This window comes from Phascolarctos cinereus, unplaced genomic scaffold (assembly GCF_003287225.1).
Source record: "Phascolarctos cinereus isolate Bilbo 61053 unplaced genomic scaffold, phaCin_HiC Scaffold_4;HRSCAF=312, whole genome shotgun sequence".
In the NCBI taxonomy this organism is placed as follows: domain Eukaryota; kingdom Metazoa; phylum Chordata; class Mammalia; order Diprotodontia; family Phascolarctidae; genus Phascolarctos; species Phascolarctos cinereus.
Genome location: NW_027555847.1, coordinates 76121938 through 76130077, shown reverse-complemented (window position 1 = coordinate 76130077; position 8140 = coordinate 76121938).

Here is an 8140-nt window from a genome sequence, read left to right as displayed (position 1 = left end):
CTTGGCTTTACACTGTATTCTTCACAGTCCAAGTAAGGACAGGAATTTGGGTTCCTCCTCTAGTTGCAGTAATTTTGTCCAATAAAGAAAATCCCTCTTGTCTATAGACAGCTTAACAATAATGATAATAATGATGAAGATAACAATAGTGTTAATAAAACATGTTTAGGTTTATAAAGTATTTTACATATCTAATCTTTTTTTGGTACAACAATCATATGAGGTAGGTGCTATTATTTTCTCCATTTTGAAGATGAGGAAATTGAAGTTCAGAGAGGTTGTGACATACACAGGGTCATACTACTACTGTATGAGGTAGAATTCAAACCTAGGTCATCACTATTCCGAGTCTAGTACTGTATGCAGTGCACCACCTGGCTTTACTCAATGGATATTGAATCTCAGGACCTTTCAAATTCACAATGTTGCCTCCAAACCTAGACATACTGATCTTGAAGTTACTGCTCAGTCAATCACTGAAAATACCAAACACAAAGCAAAACTTGTTGACAAACTCAAAAACGAACTTTCTTAGTACAGTCCCTATATTACAGCTGTCTGAGAGTAGAATGAGAGTAAGAGCCATAAAAATGAGGTAAGGAGAGGTCAATCTATACTTAAACTCAATGGAAGTCTAAGACTTATATGACACTACCTGGAGTGACTTTTTAGGACAGTGACATAAGCTTCCTGGCTGTTTTTTTCAATACCACATTCCATGTATTGGCTCCCGGTGTTTTCTCTGGCTGTCCCCCATTCATAGATTGCTCTCCCTACTCAGCTCCACCAACTGACTCCCCTGGCTTCTTTTAAGTGCCAACTAAAATCTGATATTTTACTATAAACCTTTCCCAACCCCTTTAAATTCTAGCTTCTTCCCTCTGCTAGTTATTTCCTATTTATCCTATGTTTAGATTGCTTTGTATATATCTGATTTCATGTTATCTTCCTCATCAGACTGTATGCTCCTTGAGGGCAAGGACTGTCTTTTACTTCCTTTAGAATCCTCAGTGCTTAGCCCAATGACTGGAACCTAGTAGGTGCTTAATAAATGTTTATTGATTGATTGTTTGCATTATTGAAGGAAGAGAGAGTGACTGCAGAAGGTGCCATTTCTTTTTACCTCAAACCCCTCCACTATCATTAGATAATGAAAAAAAGAGACTATTCCATATCCTTTGCTAATTTGTAGAAGAGAGAAAATGAGTTGTTTTCCCTATAATATTATTTGTAAACTACAAATATTATCTTTGATGACTTTGGTGAACAAGAAAAGTTATATTACCAATCCTTCCTCACCAGTCACGATGATTCTGAATGAAAATTCACTTCATTTTACAGGCTTATGTGTGTGATTTGGTGGAAAGGAAATCAGGTTACTGCATAATATACTATAATTGAAGGTCATTGTTGCTCTTTAAGTATTTAAATACATCATAGATTCATAGAATCTTTGAGTTGGAAAGGAGATAAAATATTATTATCTAGTCTAACCCCTTTCCTAATAAATTTCCTCATCTACAAAATTTCCCCAAAGGCAGTCATTCAGCCTCTGTTTGATCAAATCCAGTGATGGGAAACTTGCTGTTTCCTGTGGTAACCTATTTTGTTTTGAGGTAGCTCTTATTGTTAGGACAGTCTTCTTTATATTAGGTCAAAATTGGCAATCTTGCAACTATATAGGACCAAAGATTTACAGGTATCAGAGACCTTGTAGTTTAGCTAGTCTAATCACTTAATTTTATAGATGAGGAAACTGAGAAACCCAGAGGTTAAATCACTTGTCTAAAGCTGAATAGGTAGTAAGTGGCAGAGCCAATATTCGAACCCAGATCCTCAGACTTCAGACCCAGGACAATTTCACTCTTCCATGACTTCTTTCTATCCATTGGTCCTAGGTCTACCATTTGAATCTATACAGAATAATTCTATAAACATTTTTAATGCTTCTTAAAAAATTATATTCCTTAAATAATTTAATATAGTTATCCCTCTGCCTCCCAGGTGTTTTCTTCTTTAAGATTAAGAACACTAATATCTTCAACATTAATTCACATAGCATAGTTTCAAGTCTGATATCCTTTACTATAACAGTCTTCTAGACCATTTTCAAATTTCAATGCACTTTATAACAGCATCCCAAACTCATAGTACAAAAGGAGTTTGAGCACCAGACTATGATTTCACTCATTTTGGAAATACACACACACACACACACACACACACACGCACGCACGCATGCACACACATGCACGCACGCACGTGCACACACACATGCATGCACACACGCACGCACACACATGCATGCACGCATGCACACACACGCGCACACACACATGCATGCACACACGCACGCACACACGCACACACACACGCGCGCGCACACATACATGCATGCACACACACGCACGCACGCACGCACACACACATGCACGCACGCACACACACATGCATGCACACACGCACGCACACACACATGCATGCACGCATGCACACACACGCGCGCACACACACATGCATGCACACACACGCACGCACGCACACACACATGCACGCACGCACACACACGCGTGTGCACACACATACATGCATGCACACACACACGCACACACACGCATATTATATATATATATATAATCATAATCTAAGATCACAGAATTTTTGTCAGTATGACTGTGGATAGAGCTACTCTTATACTACTGGACTTAAGGATATCTGAGTTTACTTCCTCTCATCTGTATAAACTGTGGGAACACGGACAAGCCTCAGGGCCCAGTCTACTATCTAGACCATATGTTGAAGATGAGGGGCTTTCCACACTAAGAATTTCCACGTCATATTTTTCACTCATATTGATCTTCTAGCTAAATAAAAACCCTTTCACTTTTTCATCAACTTTTGCCATAACACAATTTCCCCCCCTTCAATAACAAAGAATTTGATTTTTTTCCCCATCTAAGTATTACCCTTCATTCCTATTACATTTCTTCTTATTTTATTAGACCAATAGTTTCAGGCTGGCTAAGATCTTTTCAGATCTTAATTCAGTCATCCAAATGTGCAAATGTATTAACTATTTCTCAAATCTGTGTGTCATGCTCATGTTCTCTCTCTCTCTCTCTCTCTCTCTCTCTCTCTCTCTCTCTCTCTGCTTGCCAGTCATGTCTTTATCTAAATTCACAGATAAAACTGTCAACCAAGACATGGCTGAGAGCAAGCCCTAGGGCAGAAGGCTGGAGCCTCCAGGGGCATTATTGATCTATTAATCAGCATGCAGAGAATCACAAAACATGACAGTTGGAACTTAAATAGTTTTCTAGTACAATCAATGCCTGAAAGGGAAGCACCACTAAAACACACCTAGTAAGTATTTTTCCAAACTTTGATTCAGGTTCTAGTGAAAGGAAACTCACTACCTCCCGTAGCAACTTACTCTGCTTTAGGGTACTTATAATTGTTATTATTTTTTGTTTGTTTGTTTCTGACACCAAGCCCAAATTTCTCTCTCTTCCCGTCATTTTTTTCCCCTTCATTTTACTGTAAGAGTCAAAAGATAATAAATTGTTTTTTCAACATGACACCTCTCCTCAACCACAATCCTTTTCTTCTCCAGGATTAACATTCTTTGTTCATTCAACCAATCCCTGTATTACAGGGAGTTGATAATGATGTGGTACACTTTAAATGTTATTTGGAAGCTAAATGGGAAAGTGAATAGAGTACTGGGCCTAAAGTAAGGAGCTCTTGAGTTCAAATCCAGGCTCAGATACTTATTAATTATGTGACCCTGGGCAAGTCACTTAACAGTCTCAGTTTCCTCAACTATAAAGTTAGGATAATAATAGCACATATCTCCCAGAGTTATCATGAAGATTAAGTGAGATAATATTTATGAAGCACTTAGCATAGTGCCTGCCACACAGAAAGTGCTTTTTAAATGTTAGCTATAAAAAGTGATTATTTTGTCCACCCCTCCACTGTACACTCTCTAACTAATCAATGTCCATTTGCAATGAGTCACTCAGAAATGAACATGATTCTAGAGACATGGTTAATACCAGGGCAGAGTAGAGTGTGGAATCACTTCGCTTTTGCTGGAAACTGTTGTTCTTAGTAGAGCCCAATAGGACTTTCCCTCTTTGGCAAATTCGTATCAAACAGATGAACAATATTGAGCTGCCATTCACTAGGGCCATCAGATATTTTCATAGAGAAACTGCTGCCTAATCATGTCTTTCACATACAATGTCAAATTCATTTTTAATACCTTTATTTTATTAAATATTTCCAATTATATCTAACAGTTTTAAAAAAAATTTGAGTCCCAAATTTTCTCGTGCTCCTGTTTGTCCTTCATCCCTTAAGAAGGTAAGCAATGTCCTATTGATTGTACATGTGAAGTCATGTAAAATATAGTTCCATATGAACAATGTTGCAAAAGAAAAGACACAGAAAAAAGGAAAATAAAGTTAAAAAGTATGCTTCAATGGTCAGTCAGACTTCATTAGTTCTCTTTCTTGAGGTAAATAGCATTTTTCTTTATGTGTTCTTTGGAATTGTCTTGGATCATTGTCATGATTGGACTAGCTAAGTATCTCACCTGCTTTTGCTATGTACAGTATTCTGGTTCTGCTCACTTCACTTTGCTTAGTTCATACAAGACTTAGGTTTATTTTTCCCCCTGAAATTGTCTTGCTCATTATTTCTTAGACTACAATACTACCCTGTCACAATCATATAACACAATTTGCTCAGCCATTCCTAAATTAATGAGCATCCCCTTAATTTCCTATTCTTTGTCACCAAAAAAAAGCTGTTATAAATATTTTTTGTAAAAATAGGTCCTTTTCCCTTGACTTTGATCACTTTGGGAGATAGAATTAGTAGTGATGTTATTGGGTAAAAGAGTAGACACATTTTTATAGCCCTCTGGGCATAATTTCAAGTTTTTCTCCAGATTAGTTGGATCAGTTCACAAATCCAACAATGGTGTATTAGTATCCCTATTTTTTTTCACATCCCCTTAGCATGTCATTTTCCTTTTCTCTCATATTAGCCAATCTGATAGGTGTGGGGTTGTACCTCAGATTTGTGTTGGCATTTCTGTAATCAATAATAATTTAAAGAAGTTTTTATATGGCTACTAAAAATTTTGATTTCTTCTGAAACCTTCCTGCTCATATCCTTTGATCATTTATCACTTTGGAAATTGCTCACATAATTATAACTTTTGCTCAATTCCTTACACATTTGAGAAATGCGGCCTTTAGCAAAGAAACTCACTAATTTTTTCCCCTCAGTTTGCTGCTTTTCTTTCAATACTTGTTGATTAGTTATTAGTTTTTTAATTGTTATTAGTTTTTTAGTTATTACCTGTTGTCGTTGTTGTGTGTATGTGTATGTGAAAAATATTTTAATTTCATGTAATCAAAAATATCCATTTAACTTCCTGTGAACCTTTCTATCTCTTGTTTGGTCACAAATTCTTCCCCTATCCATAGTCTGACAGGTATATTTTTCCATGTTCCCCTAATTTACTAAGGATATCATCCTTTATATCTAAATCAATTATCAGTTTTGAACTTTGGTATGAGATTTTGGACTATGCTTTCCAAACTGCTTTTTAGCAATTTTTGTCAAATGGTGGGTCCTTACCCCCAAATCTTAGATCTTTGTATTTATCTAACACTAGATTTCTATGGTTATCTACTAATATATATGGTTTACCTAGGGCAAGCTAGGTGTTGCAGTTGATAGAGTACAGGGCCTAAGTCAGGAAGGCCTGAGTTCAAATCTAGTCTCAGACACTTACTATCTGTGGACGCTGGGCAAGTCATTTAACACTATTTGCTTCAGTTTATTTTTTCTCCTGTAAAATGAGCTGGAGAAGAAAGTGGCAAACCACTCCTGTATCCTCGCCTAGATAAACCTGAATGGGGCCACGTAAAGTTGGATATGACTGAAATGACTGGACAACAAAATCGTGTACCTAATCTATTCTATTGTTCCACCAGTTTTTTTTTTAAATAGTACCACATGGTTTTGATGATTATCGCTTTGTAATATAGCATGAAATCTGATACTTCTAGGCCACTCTCCTTCACTTTTTCCCCCAGTGTTTCCCTTGATACTCTTGACCTTTTGTTATTCTAGATGAATTTAATTATTCTTTTCCCCCTTAATAGTATTTTATTTTCTTTTTTAATTGCATGTAAAGTTTTCAACATTCATTTTTGTAAGATTTTGAGTTCCAATTTTTCTCCCTCCCTGTCTTCTCTTCCCCCTCCCCAAGACAGCAAGTAATTTGATATAGGTTATACATGTACAATCATGTTAAATGTATTTCCACAATAGTTATGCTGTGAAAGCAGAAAGAGAACAAAAGGGAAAAAAACACAAGAAAGAAAAATAATAAAAATAGTCACTTTAATCTACATTTAGACTCCATATTTCTTACTCTAGATATGGATAGCATTTTCCATCATGAGACTTTTGGAATTGTCTTGGATCATTGTATTGCTAAGAAGAGCTAAGTCTATCATAGTTGACCATCACATAATATTGTTGTTACTGTGTACAATGTTCTCCTGGTTCTGCTCACTTAATTCAGTATCAGTTCATGAAGTCTTTCCAGGTTTTTCTGAAATATGCCTGTTCATCATTTCTTATAGCACAATAGTACTCCAGTACATTCATATACCACAAGTTATGCAGCCATTCTCCAATTTGATGGGTATTACCTCAATTTCCAAATCTTTGCCACCACAAAAAGAACTGCTATAAGTATTTTTGTACGTGTGGGTCCTTTTCCATTTTTTATGATCAGTTTAAGATATAGACTAGGAGTAGCATTGCTGGATCAAAGGGATCAAATTTATAGCCCTTTGGCTAATGGTTTGTTCAGTTCCTAACTCTACCAACAAAGCATTAGTGTTCCAATTTTCCCATGTCTCCAATATTTACAATTTAATTTTTCTGTCATATTAACCAATCTGTTAAGTGTGGGGTGGTACCTCAGAGTTGCTTTAATTTATATTTCTCTAATCAACAGTAATATAGAGCATTTTCATGTGGTTATAGATAACTTTGTTTCCTCTGAAAATTGTCCACTCATATCCTTTTACCAGTTATCAAGTGCTGAGATACTTGTAGTTCTTAAAAATTTGACTCAGTTCTCTATATATTTTAGAAATGAGGCCTGTATCAGAAACACTGGCTGTAAAAAAATATTTCCCAGCTTTTTGCTTTCCTTCTAAGATTTGTTGCATTGATCCTTCTCTCTTTTTATCTTGTCCCTTCTCTAAAGTCTGTTTTGTTTTTTACCACTGTCTTCCTTTATCTGCCCTCCTTAGTATCACCATCTACACTTTCTGTTATCTCTTTCCCTTCCTACTTCCATGTTGGTAAGATAGATTTCTATTCTCATTTAAGTGTGTATGTGTGTGTGTGTGTGTGTGTGTGTGTGTGTATTCCTTCTTTGAACCAATTTAGATGACAGTGAAGTTCAAGTGTTATCTGTTGTCCTTCATTTTTCCCTCTAGGGTAAAAGCTCTTCCTTGTGTGCCTCTTTTATTTGAGATAATTTTCCCCATCCTTCCTTTTTCTTCCCCCTTTTTTCTACCTCTTTGTTACCTCTAAGTTGTTATTTGGCTTTTCATAATTTTCATCACTAGCTCTATTTTTATTTTATTTTATTTTATTTTATTTTATTTTATTTTTTACCGCTCATTTGATTTTGATTTTTTTTAAAATCTCTTTCAGGAATTCTTGTGTCTAATTCACATTTACCTTAAGGTGTTGTCTATAGTTGTTTTCTTCTGAGTTTGTGTCTTGATCTTCCCTCTCACAATGGTAGCTTTTCATGGTCAGGTTCTTTTTTGTTGTTTGCTCATTTTTCCACCCTATTTCTTCTTTGACTCTATGTTTAGGTTGGTGTCTGTTCTTGGTTTTGCTGTTTTCAGAGCAAGTTCTGATCAGTTGGAAATTTTTGGTGCTTTTGAGGTGGCATGATCCAGGGAAAGATATGGTCATTGCTTTCCTTGTCTGGGCTCTGATCCATGCCCAGGAAGACCTTTTACTCCTAGGCACCAGAAGTGGTACTGCTCTTCACCACTCTTGTTCCCTTAGGATTGCAAGTGAT